Below are 16,382 nucleotides of genomic sequence, written 5' to 3'. Positions count from 1 at the left end.
TATTTATTTATTTATGAAGACAGCGTCTCGCTCTGTCTCCCAGGCTGGAGTGCAGTGGCCCAATCTCAGCTCACTGCAACCTCCGCCTCCCAGGTTCAAGCAATTATGCTGCCTCAGCCTCCCGAGTAGCTGGGACTACAGGCGCATGCCACCACGCTCGGCTAATTTTTTGTATTTTGGTAGAGACGGGGTTTCATGTGTTGCCCAGGCTGTTTTTGAACCCCTGAGCTCAGGCAATCCGCCAGCCTTGGCCTCCAAAAGTGCTGGAATTACAGGCGTGAGCCACCACACCCGGCCCTCTATTGCCTTTCTGTCCAACAGATGAAAATGGTTGAAACAAAGTTAAAAATGAAAATTGCAAGGCAAAGATTTTTTGTGAAGTGCTAGCTGTAACATTTGGTCTAAGATAATACCAGGAAGGGCCTGCCTAGACATACCGTCTCTTCTATCCACTCAGATCTGAAGCTCAGCCATGCTTCATGTCCTGTCCTCTCCACGAGGCTTCCCCTGAGTCCTCAGCCCTCCTTTCACAACTCCGACAGCACACTTTGGTCCTCAGATAGACTGTCTTGTGGAGTGGGTGTCTTCATTAAGTACCTGTGTCTTCCCTTGGGCTTCCTGACATCAGTGCCTGGGGGTTTTTTTTGACCCCTTTTGCTGTGTACACACACAGCCCAACCCCTGAACCCAGTCGCTCACCAAGTCCTACTGATTCCGCTTCCTGGCTTCCTTACTCCATCCCTGCCTCTCTGTCCCCTCCGTGAAGGTCTGCGCTCAGGGCTGCCTCATCTCTCGCTGCATTACTGCAGCAATCCATGCTGTCTCTGTTAGGCTGCTTTGGGCTGCAAGTTACAGAAAACTCAATGTGCAGTGGATTACACGACATGACTATTTGTTTTATTGGGGAGAAAAAACCCCTTTCTAGAAAGCCCTCCAGAAAGTCCTCAGGATCTGCCAGCTGGAACTGGGTCATGCATCCATGCCTGAGCTGCAGGGGAGGCTGAGAAAGCCCTCGTTTGGCATTTTCCATCACTACAGTGATGCAGTCTCTGCCTGGAGGAAGGAGAGAAGGCAAGGGGCAGTTTCTATTAGGATAGGGAGCTGACAGTTCTGCCTCAAACTTCCTTACCTTGGATCTCCCCACCCCTTTGCTTCATTCCTGACACTGCCACTATTCATTCATTGATTTAACTAATTGTTCATTCATTGCATTAGTCAGCTTTGGCTAGGTCTTTTTGTTTTTTTGGAGACAGGGTCTTGCTCTGTCATCCAGGCTGAAGTACAGTGATGCCATCGTAGCTCACTGTAACCTAGAATTCCTGGGCCCAAGCAATTCTCCTGTCTCAGCCTCCCATGTAGCTAGGACTACAGACTTGCACCACCTCACCTGGCTAATTAAAAAAAAAAATTTTTTTTTTGTAGAGACAGGTCTCTCGCTATGTTGCCCAGGTTGGTTTCGAACTCCTGGCCTCAAGCAGTCCTCCCACCTCTGCCTCCCAAAATGCTGGGATTTACAGGTGTGAGCCACTGCCTGGTTATGTTGTGGTAACAAACAATCTTGAACTACCAGTAGCTTGGAATAACAAGTTTACATATTTGGCCATGGTATCAACTGAACCTTCACTGGCAGCAGGGGGAAGAGAAAAAGAGATCTGTGCCACCTCTGAAATGCTTCCACCTGAACTTGACATGCATCACTCCTGCTCACATCTTACTGGTTAAAGCAAGTCACATAGCTACACCTAACTTCAGAAGGGCATAGAAGAGCAATCATCCTTTGTGCAGGATGAACAGAAGTAACAGTTACCACACTCAACACATATTTATTAAGCATCTACTATGACATTGTAAGCAGAGAAACCAAACCCAGCAGCCCAGGAGTTCTAGGTTGCAGTGAGCTATGATGGCATCACTGTACTCCAGCCTGGATGACAGAGAAAGAGCCTGTCTCCAAAAACACAAAAAGATCTAGCCAAAGCTGACTAATGCAATGAACGAATGCTTAGTTAAATGAGTGAATGAATAGTGGCAGTATCAGGAATGAAGTGAGGGGATGAGGAGACCCAAGGTGAGGAAATTTGAGGCAGAACTGTTGGTTCCCTACCCTACTAGAAACAGCCCCTTCGCCTTCTCTCCTTGCTGGAGATGCATTGGTGAGCAAAACGAAGTATGTGTTCTGAAAGCCTTTACAGGCCGGGCGCTGTGGCTCACACCTGTAATCCCAGCACTTTGGGAGGCCGAGGCAGGTGGATCACGAGGTCAGGAGATCGAGACCATCCTGGCCAACATGGTGAAACCCCGGCTCTACTAAAAATACAAAAATTAGCTGGACGTGGTGGCGTATGCCTGTAATCCTAGCTACTTGGGAGGCTGAGGCAGGAGAATCACTTGAACCGGAGAGTCAGAGGTTGCAGTGAGCCAGGATCACGCCACTGCACTCCAGCCTGGCAACAGAGTGTGAGCCGCCACACCCAGCCTACCTCTTACATTTCTATTGCATTAAAACACCAACTTGCCTGTCTCCCTGAGTAGACTATAAAACCTTAAAGATGGTTATCTCTTCTTATGACCCTAATACCTAGAATGGTGCCTAGCACTAGTAGACACTTAATAAATATTTGTTGAATGATGTATGAGACAGGATGAACTCAGCTACAAGGAATAAGATGCCCAACTGTCATTGGCTTAAACAAGCATGGGTGGTGGTGGTATTTTTACAGAGCAAAAAATCTAACACCCAATAACTGCTGGGGTTGGTTTCTCTGCTCAGCAATGTCACTCAGCACCTAGGCTCTTTCCAGCCTTACACCATGATATTCTCAGCTTTTGGGCTTTCCTTCCTGTGACTGTGCCTCATGATCACAGGACTGCTGCCACAGCTCCAAATAACATACAGTATTCATATTTAAGGTGAGAGAAGCAGAAGGGACCACAGGGGGCTCTTCTCTTGGGACTGTTGCTTTAGCAGGGAAAAAAAGGCCTCCCAGAAGCCACCCAGTAGCTCGCATCTCACAGCCAAAGCATGATCACATGGCAGAACAAGGCCAGGAAAGAGAATATCTGGATTTCCAATCTCTGTGGTTGGAGATGGCAAGGAAGGGGCTGGGAATGGTTTGGGTAGCCAACCGAAAGCGTTCACTGCAAATGAGGAGTATGTGCTTAATAAATATTTATTAGTGGAGGCTCAGATTTTTATGGTCTGGTTCTTCCTTTATTTGTAGTAGCATATAAAGAACCCTCATCATTGCAATAACTAACCACTATTGACCACGTTTTCTGTTCATCCGGAACTCTGTGCTAAGCAAGTTATATGAATTTTCTTCTTCTATCTTTGCAACCTTAGGACAGAGGTAATATCAATCTCTGTTTTACATATGAAGAAACTGGATCTCAGAGTAGTTAAGCAACTTGTCCAACTTGTTCACTTACCAGCTAGTAAATGATGAAACAGGGATGTAAACTCTCATGGTCTGAGTCCAGAGCCCATGTTCCTATCCTAGAACATTAGTTAGATCTCAGGGGAGCCTAGAGCTCATCATACACAAATCCTTCACTTACATGGTGCTGAAGCTGAGGTCCAGAGATGGCTGGTGACCTGCTCCAAGTCACACCACAAGCCTAAGTCAGAGCCAGGCCCAGAACCCACGAGTCCCAACACCCAGGCCATTGTTTTATTTTCTGCCACACTGGGCATCCTCTGTTTAGAAACTCCACATCAGTTCACTCATCTTTAAAAAGACAAAATGTCAAATTTGGAATCCTGTGGACAATTCGGTCAAAAATAGAACTGTATTTGACTTAAGGTCTGGCAAATTAGAACAAGCTGTTTCCTTTTTTGGAGTCAAAACCTGACGATAAGCTGGTTCCAACTCTTTTATTCATCTCAATGGAAACTCCAGTGTGTATAATATTTTTTAGTTCTCAGGAAATAAAAGGAAGAATGTAAGGTCAGAGCCTCAGCTGCGATGTACTGAGATGACTTCCAACCCCAAGCTCATGACCCAGAAATGCCTTATTAGTAATGTTTACTCATGTCCTGTGTAACACAAGCCTTGGGAAGTCTCTAGGAGGAGAAAGTATGCAGGTTATACCACCTCCTAGCTGTGGGATCCCATGACTAGGCCCCTAGCAAAAACTAAGCAGCACTAATGGACAGAAACACCTGGCACGAAGTAGGACTCTGTAAGAGCAAGTTCCCTCTCCCCTGGCCTCTGCACCTTCCCCGTTGGGCCTCTCTAGGGCAGATATGCAGCCAGCATCCATGCAACAAGCAGTGCCGACCTTGCCCACACCCCCGCTATTTCAGAAGATCAAGTTCTTCTCAATAGGACTCAATCTTTTGTGGGGGGGAAGTTTGCCTAAATTGAAAAGTTGGCCAGGTTCAGTGGCTCACACCTGTAATCTCAGCACTTTGGGAGGCTGACGTGGGCGGATCACCTGAGATCAAGAGTTCAAGACCAGCCTGGCCAACATGGCGAAACCTTGTCTCTGCTAAAAGTACAAAAATTAGCTGGGCGTGGTGGCATGTGCCTGTAATCCCAGCTACTCAGGAGGCTGAGATAGGAGAATTGGTTGAATCCAGGGGGCAGTTGCAGTGAGCCGAGATCGTGCCACTGCACTCCAGCCTGGGCGACAGAGCAAGACTCCGTCTCAAAAAAAAAAAAAAATGAGAAGTTATTTTGGTGTGGCATTTAAGACACCTAAGTAAGGTTATAAGCATGAGCCCGAGTGAAGCAGTGTTTGAATTTAGGCTGTGTCACTTCCTAATAATGTGTGTGGTTATGCAATTTCCTTGTGTCTCAATAAAATAGAAGTAATAATAACAGAGCCTCCCTCAGAGGGCTGTTGGAGGAGTAGATGAGGTGCTACATGCAGGGCCCTGAGAACTGTCCTGTCGCTCAGGAAGCAAGTTTTGCAGGTTCACCAGAGCCTTGTCGAATCCTTATATCTGTTCTCCACTGCATTTTTCTTTTCTTTTCTTTTTTTTTTTTAATCACCTCCCTTCCTCCCACAGCATTGTTCATCTGAGTGTTCGGTGTGGATTACACCAAACATTTTCTCTGCTTCTTTTAAGGGTGTGGACAATCGGGCAAGTGACTGCATGTGACAACAGAGAGAGGGCATGGTACACGGTGGCAGATGAGCCCGGGACTGGAGGCAGATCTGGGTTCCAGTTCCGGCTCTACCAGCAGCACCCATGTGTCCTTCTGTTCTCTGGGCCTCAATTTCCTGTTGTAAAATTCAGAACTTGGAAGAGGTAAGTGGTTAGGTCACTCCTGAGACATCCCAGATAATCACAGCCATCCAGACGCTGGCTCGGGAGCCCTGAGTAACCAAGACTGCAGGAAGCAACAGTTTAGTAAAGGTTCAGAATCCTGTGATTAGGGCTCGAGAATGAAATACTCTTCTAAGAGCTTCTCCCAGACCAAAAGGAGCTAACTAGGAAAGAATGGTGGCATTCTCTGGGCAAACTGGAGGAGCCCCTGGGCTTGGCCTCCTTATGCCTTCCTCCTTGACCCTCCTCTAGCCCCCTTGGACACAACACAATTTCCCCCCTCTACTTTTTCCCCAGATACTATGGTAAACCTGCTCTCAGATCTTTCTCCACACCTAGAAAAATTCATTCATCAACTATACACTTTAATGAATATGCACTTACTATGTACCAGATATTCTTTGGCTGCTAGGGCAGAGTAGCAGGGACATAGCCCCTGTCCCCGTAGGGTCAACATGCTGATGGGGGCAGTCAGAGGTAATAAAATAAGCAAGTAAGACACACAGTAGAGCAGGCAGAGTTGGAGGAGAACTGGATCTAACTGGGTTGGGGTTTTGCCAAGCGAGTCCAACTTGGGGTGCGGAGGGAAGGGTATAGAAAAGGTAGGGACTAGAATAACTAACCCTGGAATTTAGGCTGGGAAAGGAGGGAGTAGGGATTTGAAAGCGGGTGAGGTCAGTAGTCTGTGGGGTCCTGAGGGGTCGATGGCTCCAAGGCACGAGCCGGAAAGAGGTTTGACAGTGGCTTCTCTGGAGGGCTCAAGCTTGACCAGGAAACTGAGTGCCGAGCCCTGGAAGATCACTGGGGAGAGGAGGTCAAAGAACTGGGAGTCCAGGGCACCATCGGCGGGCTGGTAAGTGGATGGTGAAACCACCAGGCAGGGGGCAGGAGGAGCTGGAGAGAGGACACGAGATGGGAGCTAAAATCCTAAAATCTGCAGGGAGTGCGGAAAGCAGTGACAGCAGTGAGCGCGGGGGAGGCTGGTCCTGAGTCTGGGATGGGGCGATGGAGTTCAAGAAGACATATTTAAGAGTACTATGTAATTTTACGTGTGGGAAGAACCTTTTGTTTTCATAATTAGAACTACAGAAAGGGACAGAGCTGTTTATGTCATGAAAAGCAGGCCTGAGCATTAGAAGACTGAGAAACACCTGGGAGGATCTTGTTTCAACAGAGCTCAAAGCCGTGGCTAAAAGGATGGAGCTCGAATTGTGCAATTGTGAGTGACTCGAAGCTGGGTGGGAAAGCGTCTAGTTTCTTATGCATAAAGGACCTTCCTGTTGTCTCTGAAATCATACCAAGTAGATGCCACCATTTCAGCAGAGGCTTGAATTATATTGATAATGACAAGTTATCAGTATCATATAACTAATGTAATTGATTGATAGGAGGAGTTAAGGACACGGGATCTGGCCGGGCACCATGGCTCACACCTGTAATTCCAGCACTTTGGGAGGCCGAGGTGGGCGGATCACTTTAGTTCAAGAGTTCAAGATCAGCCTGGGCAACATGGCCAGGCAACACGTAAAAATACAAAAATTAGCTGGGTGTGGTGGTGGGCGCACCTGTAATCCCAACTACTTGGGAGGCTGAGATGGGAGAATCATTTGAACCTGGGAGGTGGAGGGTGCAGTGAACTGTGATTGTACCACTGCACTCCAGCCTGGGTGACAGAGTAAGACCTTGTCAAAAAAAAAAATCCAAAAATGTGGGATCTGTTTAAACCCTGGCTCTGCTCCCTGCTACTCATTACCCTCATCTGTGCAGCAGGGGTGATACCAGCCCCCACCCCTCTGTTTCTGAGAAGTAGATGAGCGCGTATGTGCACAGAGACCTGCCTGCAGTGTTGTGAGGACTCACAAAATGTTGGCTAGATATCCTAATCTTTCTCATGTTTGTTGGCAAACAAAAACAGGCTGAGATGGCCCTGTGCCATTCGTATATCTGTGTGTGGAATAACAGACAGTATAAAGCTGAAAAGCAGGTCCTTCCTTGGCTAATTGCATTTCAGCAGCCGCTGGGAGGCAGTGTGGCGGGGGGCGGGGAGTGAAACTGTGCGGGGAGTCAGGGAGCCTGGGTTTCCTCCTCAGCCAATGAGGCCAAGGCCAAATCAGGATGTCCCTGAGCCCCTGTTTGCCTACCTGTAACGTGGGGATGACGGTTCCTGCCAGGTACCCACAAGGCTGTTGTGAGGACTGAATGAGGAAATGCTCCTTGAAGATAAATGAGCGGATGCAGCTCCCCTGTGCTGAGTACTCACCTACTGTGTGCTGGGTACAGGGGCAGAGCCACCCACCCCTCCCTGCAGCAGTGCCTGGAAGGCAGGACCAGCATCCGGATAGCCAGAGTTGAGACAGAGTTTAAGGGCCTGCCAGGCATAACTCCCTCGCCAGGCATGGAAATAAAGGAAAATCTTGAGTTCTTTCAAGGGAAGTTCCAGGCACCTAGCTACCCCTGAGAGTAAATGAACAACATGATAAGCAAGAAGGTAATAATAGCTTTTTTAAAAAAATAGCCAAGGAAGTTAGAGTCACAAAATACTTGGTTCCCTATTGAAACTTAAGATAACATCTTAATATATGTTCCTGAGTTGTTTTTCAGAAACCCAGGCCCCCAGCAAATGGAAAATGCCATCCACTGGCACAGAGACTTCAGTTGGGAGCCGAGGACTGAACTCAGACCACCATTCTTTGTTCAACATTTCTTCCTGAGGGGCCTGGAGGAAGTCACACCCACAGGCCAGAGCTCAACATTCCTTTCTGCTGACCCCAGGTTTTTAGACAAAGCTTTGCCTCCTTAACCAATCACAAATCAGAGGATCTTTGAATCCACCTATGACCTGCGGGCCCCGCTTCGAGATGTCCCACCCTTGTAGGTCAAACCAATGCACAGTTTCCACGTATTGATTTATGACTTTGCCTGTAACCTCTGCCTCCCTGCCTTTAAAAACCCTTACCTGTGAGCCACCCTGGAGTTCGGGGCTTAAGCATGAGCTGCCCGATTCTCCTTGCTTGGCACCCTGCAGTAAATGCCTCACTTTCTCTTGCTGCAAATCCCAATGTCAGTGCTTGGCTTTGCTGCACCTGGTGGGCAGACCCAAGTTTGGCAACAGAGTCTGTGGGAGAAAGTGCTGTCAGAGGAACATGCTGGAGCAGTCAGATTATAGAAGAAAGAAGTATCGTTATGGTTAAGTCTGTGAGCAGATTTGAGGAGAAGCTAACGAATGGCACCAAGTGTGTTCAGCATCTCCCCTTCTAGGGTGTCATCTGACAGATGTGTTATCTGACAGATGTGCTGCTCATGCCTTCTGCACCTGAGGTCAGGGATGCTCACACAGAATGGGTTGTAACTGCATAAGGTCGGGAGCCCCCTCTACATCCACCAAATAGAGGATGAGTTGAATATGCAGATAATAAAGCAGAATAAGGAAAGGCTCTTTATGAACTGATAGGGAAAGACTATCAAGAAATACTAAGTTAAAAAAAAAAAAACCCTCAGTGCCAAACAGTACATATAGGATGCCACCATTTTTTTTGTCTAAAAAATGGGGAAGAATATCTATGGAATATACTCATTTATATATGAATAGAATATTCTAAAGCTAGTTGCAAGAAACTAGTACCCTTACTTTTCTCTAGGAAGGAAAACTGGGAAATAGTAGGAAGAGGATTATCACTGTATATCCTTTTGTACCCTTTGATTTTGAGACCATGTAAATGCAATTATCTAAGAGAGAGAGAGAGGAAGGAGGAGGAGGAGAAAAAGGAGGTGGAAGAGGAAGGGAGAGAAAGAAACACTGTGCATGGGCTCTAGAATCAGACGGACTTGTGAATTCCAGCTCCACTGCTTCCCAGCTGTGTGACCTTGCCCAAGCTACTCAACCTCTCTGGGGCTCAATCTGTGCAGGAAAGGGGCATGACAATTACATAATGCCTCCAACCCACCTGGACTGTTGGGAGATTGAGACTAATGAGTTTAAAGCTCTTAGCTAGAAATGGTTGCTATAGATGTTTAGCCAGCCCTGGCTTCACACTCTCCAGACCAGCTTCCAAACTTCCTGGAGGGCACATGCAATTCATCTTTTCCTTTCCCATGCAATTCCCCAGGCACCAGTCCATGGCAGTCCCTATGCCTGCAGGATACCACATCAAAGCAGAGTTGGGGGAGGTGAGTGCCTTGAGTCAAATGCAATACCAGCCCCCATGCTTCCTCCCAGAGCAAAGCCCCCTGCAGACTAACTGCTGGGCTCTCTGGTAGTAGGGTCCTGCTCTACTGAACCCCACATCCCTTTATCCCAGGCTGCACCTCCTTCCTCAGATGAAAATAGCAATTCTCAAACACAAGTGCGCGTCTGAATTTCTGGTGCAGGGCCAATTCCTGGGCCCACCCCAGGACTTTGTTTTGCCCACTGAGTTGTCAAAGATGGAGCTCTTGCCACCTCTCAGGCAGTAGGTCCCTCACCCTTTACAATCCACATCTCTCCCCAGTTACACACTGGTTCCCAAACATGTCCAAATCTTTCCTCCCTCACTCTCCATGCTTCTGATTTTGCAGATCTCCCCTTCAAGAATCTTCGCACCACCCCCCACCATGCATTCATGAACATTTTCCCACTTGCCTAAACGATGCCTACCTTAGTAGAAGCAGCTCAATCATCTCCTCCTCCAAGAAGCCCTCCATTGTGGACTGCCCTCCAATGTGGGCTCCCCTCTGGCTGATTTTGTGTCTGTCATGGCATCTTCATAGCTTACTTGAATTAGAATTATCCTTGATAACAATGAAAGCTTTGACTAGTGAATGCATGAATGTGAGTGGTTTATTAACATTGGCCCTCATCTGCCCCACACCACAAGGGGTAAGTGTTATTGTCCCTTTTCATAGAGGAAGAAGCTGAGTCTGAAGGATGTCAGAGGGTTTGCCCAGGGCACAGCACATAGGGGATGGGTTGGAATTTGTCTGCCTTTACCTGTTTTTTTTTTGTTTGGTTGGTTGGTTGTGTGTGTGTGTGTGTGTGTGTGTGTGTGTGTGTTACTGGGCTGACTTTTGAGACTAAACACTCTCTAGAGTGGTGGTCAGTTTGTTTTTCTCTCTTTCAGGGCAAGGCAAAGTCTAATCCCTCAGTTAATACTAACTTGGATTCTCAAGATGGGGATGTCAATAAGAAAGATGTCTGGCAGTGACTTGGGAAGCTGAGGGGGGAGGATTTCTTGAGCCAAGGAGTTTGAGACCAGCCAAGGCAACATAGCGAGACCCTGTCTCTACAAAAAATATAGCTGGGTATGGCGGCGAGCAGCTGCAGTCCTAGCTATTTGGCAGGCTGAGGCAAGAGGATCGCTTGAGTCCAGGAGTTTGAGGCTACAGTGAGCCATGATCGCACCACTGCCCTCCAGCCTGGGTGACAGAGCAAGACCCTGATCAAAAAAAAAAAAAAAAAAGGGAAAGAAAGAAAGAAGGAAAGAAAAGGAAGGGAGGGAGGGAGGGGGGGGGGAGAGAGAGAGAAACAGAAAGAAAGGGAAGGAAGGAAGGGAAGGAAATGAAGGAAGGAAAGGAAGGAAGGAAGAAAGAGAGAAAGGAAGAAAAAAGAAAAGAAAAAGTGAGAGATGCCGGGTAGAGACAATTCCTGAGGAGTCTATGAGGTGGGGGTGGCTCGAAGGGAAGCGGGTGGGAGATGAACATCATCATCTGAGAGAAAAGATGGTACGGTGCAAACAGGACAGGGTGGATACCATTCTGACCCTGGGGCACTCATGGAATTCAGGGAATTTGTTGAAAATAGGGAGGCACAGGGCCGGGGGAGCAAACACTATCTTTCCTTTTCTTCTAAGCATCTCAGGAGGTTCCTGTGAAAAACCTACATGCACACACCCCCACGTGCAGCTGCAGACTGCTATCTATACACGAAGTTATGCATCGCAGAGTCGACTGCAAAAGGCTGGAGCCCACACAGCGTCTATCAATAGGGAACGGGTTAAATCGACCACAAGATTTCCATATGACGATGGAACACTTTCCAGCCAAGAAAGGAGGAGGAAGTCCTCACTGCTCTGATACGGAACAGTCACCAAGACATATTTTAAGTAAAAAAAAGGCAGCATGCATAACCAGGGAAATGAAAACTAAAACCACAGTGAGTTACAATTTCACACAGATCCATCTACAAAAAAAAAAAGCTGATAATTGCAGGTGTTGGTGAAGAAGTGGAGTGAGGGGAATGCTCAAACTACTAGTGGGTGTGCGAATGGTTATAACCACTTTTTAAAATTTTGGCATTATCTACTGAAGTTGACAATGTACTTTCCCAATGGCCTTGCAAATGCCCTGGAGAAGTTCTTACTCAACCCCCGCCATTCCCCCCAACACACACCAAAAGAAACAATTAAGAACATTTGCACCAGCTCTGTTCCTAGAACCCCAAAACTGAGGCCAGCACTGAGGCCAAGCACAGTGGCTCATGCCTGTAATCCCAGCAGGCATGAGCCACCCTTTGGGAGCCCGAGGCCGGAGGATTATTGAGGTTGAGAGTTCAAGACCAGCCTGGGCAACATAGTGAGACCTTGTCTCTATAAAAGAAGTTTTAAAAATTAGCCAGGTGTGATGGCTCATGCTTGTAGTCCCAGCTAATTGGGAGGCTGAGGTAGGAGGATCGTTTCTTGAGCCCTGGAGGTTGAGGCTGCAGTGAGCCATGATTGCACCACTGCACTCCAGCCTGGGCAACAGAATGAGACCCTGTCTCAAAAAATAAAATTAAATTAGAAAACAATAATAATTATTATTAATAAATAAAATAGTCCAATGAAAATAATCATACTATCTCCATGCAATGGAATTCTATACAAGAGTGAAAATGAACTAACTCCGGACATGCGTATCAGTACACTGAACTTCAGAACTATAATTATGGGTGGGACAAAAGCCAGCCGTAGAAAACTATTCTATTCATAATCCCAAAAAGTAAGGTAGTATACCATATTCAATTATTATATATATTTATGTCTTGTTATATATAATGTTTATTACATTTATCTTAGTATAAAAATATAGTATATTTATTATAATCTATTATAAACAAGTAGTAGGATTATAAAAAGACAAAAAGGGCAGGATAAGGGTAAAATTCGTGATAGTATTTAGGGGAAGAGGAGGGTGGGGCTGGAGAGAGGCACATGGTTTCAAAAGCCCAGCTTCTTTGTCTAAAACAGGGCGTGGGTACCCATACTGGTCTATTGTATTGTGGGTGTTTTTAAAATATATATATATTCTATAACTACTATTTTTGTATCTACTCAATATTTAATTTTAAAATTTTAAATGAGGCCTAGAACACTATAAAAAGTATGCTACCATTTGTATAGAAAAAGTGGACACGCACATCACTCATGTGCATAGATTAAAGTGTCTCTGGAAACTTACACATGCAACTGGTGAAACTGGTTTCCTCTGGGGAGGAGAACTGGGAGTCTGGCGACAAGGAGGGGCAATAAATCAATTGAAATTAAAAATCACAAAATTTAAGGAGAAGGAGACAAAGAAGGGAAGGAGGAAGAGAAGGGAAGGTGGAGGGGAGAGGCCAAGTCCTGGTCCCAGGAGGGACAGGGAGCAGAAAGAGGAGGACTGGCCAGGCTCTGGCTATCAAAACCTGTGTGTGCCACAGGCACGAGTGGAGCCAGAAGCCTGCAGTCCTGCCCAGGAAAGCCTGTGTCCTCTGCGCACAACTCAGGCCTAGACCCAGAGAATGCTCTTTCTTGCACCTGAGGACGGGGCTGGCTTCAAACAGTTGCCCAGGTTGACCCTGGCTCTGCAGTCTTTTGTTTCCAGAGCTTTGCTTCCAAACTAGGCTCCCTTGGGTCTCTTTCCCTGGCCCTGCCTTCTTATCTCCAACCTTCACCCCACCTGTGATCCAAGTGATTCCTTTGAAGTTGCTTCAGAGTCTTCTGAGCCTTCATCCTTGATGACTCTGAAATGTGCGTCTGTGGCACCAAGGTCAGCCAACAGCAAGTAGGCCCTTTTCATCTCCTTTTAAACCTTCCCCTCAAGGACTCAGTGTCCTTGCTGTATTGCCTTATCAAAACCTGCTCACACATCCTTTGTTCACACTGGGATACCGGTCACTTAAAGGAAAACAGGCCCACTCTAACCAGGGTCACTGCCAAGTCCCTAAGGATCATGCCCTTGAGAGGTAAAAGCATAAAGCACTAAGGGTAGAATTTTGGGCATCAGCCAGTGGACAAGGACAAAATGGGTGCAATATGCAGGGGTCCCTTCTGCCCCACCGGTAACCATAACACCTCAGGACACAGGCTGGGGTCTGTATTCAAAAGTGGGTCCCTCAGACCGGGCACAGTGGCTCACGCCTGTAATCCCAGCACTTTGGGAAGCCAAGGCCAGCGGATCCCTTGAGCCCAGGAGTTTGTGACCAGCCTGAGCAACATGGCGAAACCCTATCTCTACAAAAAATACCAAAATTAGTCTAGTCGGGCATGGTGGTGCACACACCTATGGTCCCAGCTATTTGGGAGGCTGAGGGGGGAGAATCGCTTGAGCCCCAGGAGGCAGAGATTGCAGTGAGCTGTGATCGAGCCACTGCACTCCAGCCTGGGCAACAGAGTGAGACCCTATCTCAAGAAAACAAAAACAGAAAGTAAAAAAAGCAATCCTCGAGCAAAAGTGGGTCCCTCAGAGCCCAATGACAGTGATGAGGAGGATGAGGTGGGAAAGGTAGTGTTACTCTGAACTAAAAAGGACTGCCCAGTGTGACCCTATCTCCCAAACAGCCCATGCAGGGATCTGGGTGGCACCATAGTACAGAAGTGGGTGCTAAGAGAGGCCTGGGCTGCACAGCCAGGTGCATACATGCCCTGGAGTCCAGGACAGGATCAGCAGCAAATCCACTCCAGGGAGCTCTCCCCCCTCACCATCCTCTCAATCAGGGTTCCCCAGTTGAAAAGCACCTTGGCAGTTCATAACTCTCCCTCTAAAGCCAGAAAGTGCTGTAAAGGATAACAGAAGCCTGGCTGCACAGTGGAGCTTAATGGAAGTCATTCAACAAGCAGGTCTGGAGCAAACATCATGGACCAGCAGTACTGTGTGTTGGCACAGATGTGAAGCAACTACACTCTGATACGGCTTGGATATGTGTCCCCACCCAAATCTCATATTGAATTTTAATTCCCAGTGTTAGAGGAGGGGCCGGGTGGGAGGTGACTGGGTCATGGGGGCAGATTTCCCCCTTAAGGTTCTCACGATAGTGAGTTCTCAGATCTGGTTATTTTAAAGTGTGTAGCACCTCCCACTTTGCTCCCTTCCTCCTGCTTTGGCCATGTAAGATGTGCCTGCTTCGCCTTCCCCTTCCGCCATGATTCTATGTTTCCTGAGGCCTCCCCAGCCATGCTTCCTATACAGTCTGCAGAACCGTGAGCCAATTAAACCTCTTTTCTTTATAAATTACCAAGTCTCAGGTATTTCTTTATAGCTGTGCGAGATCAGACTAATACAGGTGGGGAGCTGTGCAAGATCAGACTCATACAGGAGGGGATATAAATTGAACACCAAACGGGAAACTGGCAGAATCCACTAAAGCTAAACATATATCTGCCCCGTGACCTAGCCATTCCACTCCTGGGACATACAAGCACTTATGTCCATCAAATGACATGTACAAGAATGTTCACAGCAGTGTTATTTATAACAGCCCTAAACTAGAAATAACCCAGTGCCCATCAGCAGAAGAATGGATACCCAAACTGTGGTGTGTTTGGATGATGGACTATTACTCAGCAACAACAAAAAGCAAACTATAGCTACATGCAAAACAGGGTGGAGCTCAGAGCCACAAAGTTAAATGAAAGAAGCCAGACACAAAAGAGCGCAAGCTGTGTCATTCCATTTATGTGAAGTCCAAGAACGAGCAACACTAACCCACAGCAATGGAAGTCTGGATGGTAGTTACACTTGCAGCAGGGGTCCTGACTGGACAGGGTCATGAGGAACCTTCTAGGGCACTGGAAACATTCTGTATTTTGATTTGGATCACAATTTCATGGGTGGGTACACATATAAACACTCATAGAGATTAATCTTAAGATTTGTGTCCCAGAGTTACTGTATGTAAAACTATATCTAAAATATGAAAATACTCAAACTTCGGGCTCTGTTCCTCCTGCTCCTGACCTGACTACTCCACTAACTGGTCCTGACCTCGGAAGCATGTTGTATCTGCTGTGGAGTGATCTTCGTTCCCGATGCTGGTGGCTGTACCCAAAAGCAGAGGTGGGAACTTCTCAATCAAGAGGAGAATTATATGGCCATATGGTGGCTTCCTCACTCATTAGATGTTTGTACATGGGGCAGAATTTGGTCTAGGACTGAATTCCATGGAAATTTACCCAAGAGAGCAAAGTTGTTGGGAGGAAGATATATAGCTCCCATCTAATTTCAAATGCTATGGAGACTATCAGTATTTTAACAAAACAGAGGAACAAACAGGCAATGCTTGGTTTAGGCCAGTCCATGAACAACAGCAAGTGAGAAAAAGCCAGACTTTGGCTGAGGAGGCGTGGGGAGGACTTGCATCCCAGTCGTACCATGAATTTCCACAGTGATGTCAGAGAGCTAACAGACTACTCAACTACCTAGTACAAGAAACTAAAATACATGCTCTACCTAGAAAAAACAAGAGACTATAAGGAATTACATTAAAATGGTAATTTCTGTGTGGTCAGAATAAGGGTAGTTCTTAATTTCTTTGCACTTAAAAATTTTCCCATATTACATACAAAACACCCCCACGGATTTTATAATCTTTCATGACCAGCTTAGATAAAATCTCCTTCAGGCGTCACTCTGGACTGTGAAGCTGAAGGGAAGGAGCCCACCCCTGGACCCTTATGTGATACTCCCTGCCCATGAGGAACCATCAACGTCACATCCCCAGTATGGCTTCTCTACCCCCCAAACGGACGAATACTAGGCAGACAGGAAGAGGAAGAGGAAGGGATTGAGACACGGCTTCAGGAGTTCAACTGAATCCACCCTCTTCCAACCAGCCTTACAGGTGTCAAGCAAAGGACATAAAATGTTCTCAGAAACAGCACCACGGCCCTTCTGAAAT

The 16,382-nt window shown here is 46.9% G+C and overlaps 1 protein-coding gene across 1 annotated transcript in view; it reads right to left on the bottom strand.

The window, feature by feature from the left end:
* PNPLA1 (patatin like phospholipase domain containing 1) overlaps nucleotides 1-10,003 on the bottom strand; it is a 70,194-nt gene extending 60,191 nt beyond the window's left edge. The window contains exon 1 of the mRNA XM_063812405.1: nucleotides 9,909-10,003. The gene's annotated coding sequence lies outside the window, so the exon portion shown is untranslated. The remainder of the gene's footprint in view (nucleotides 1-9,908) is intronic.
* Nucleotides 10,004-16,382: the final 6,379 nt, after the last annotated feature.

Source organism: Pan troglodytes, chromosome 5 (genome assembly GCF_028858775.2).
Source record: "Pan troglodytes isolate AG18354 chromosome 5, NHGRI_mPanTro3-v2.0_pri, whole genome shotgun sequence".
NCBI lineage: Eukaryota > Metazoa > Chordata > Mammalia > Primates > Hominidae > Pan > Pan troglodytes.
The sequence above is the reverse complement of the archived record's forward strand: the minus strand, read 5'-3'. Positions and strand labels throughout refer to the sequence as shown.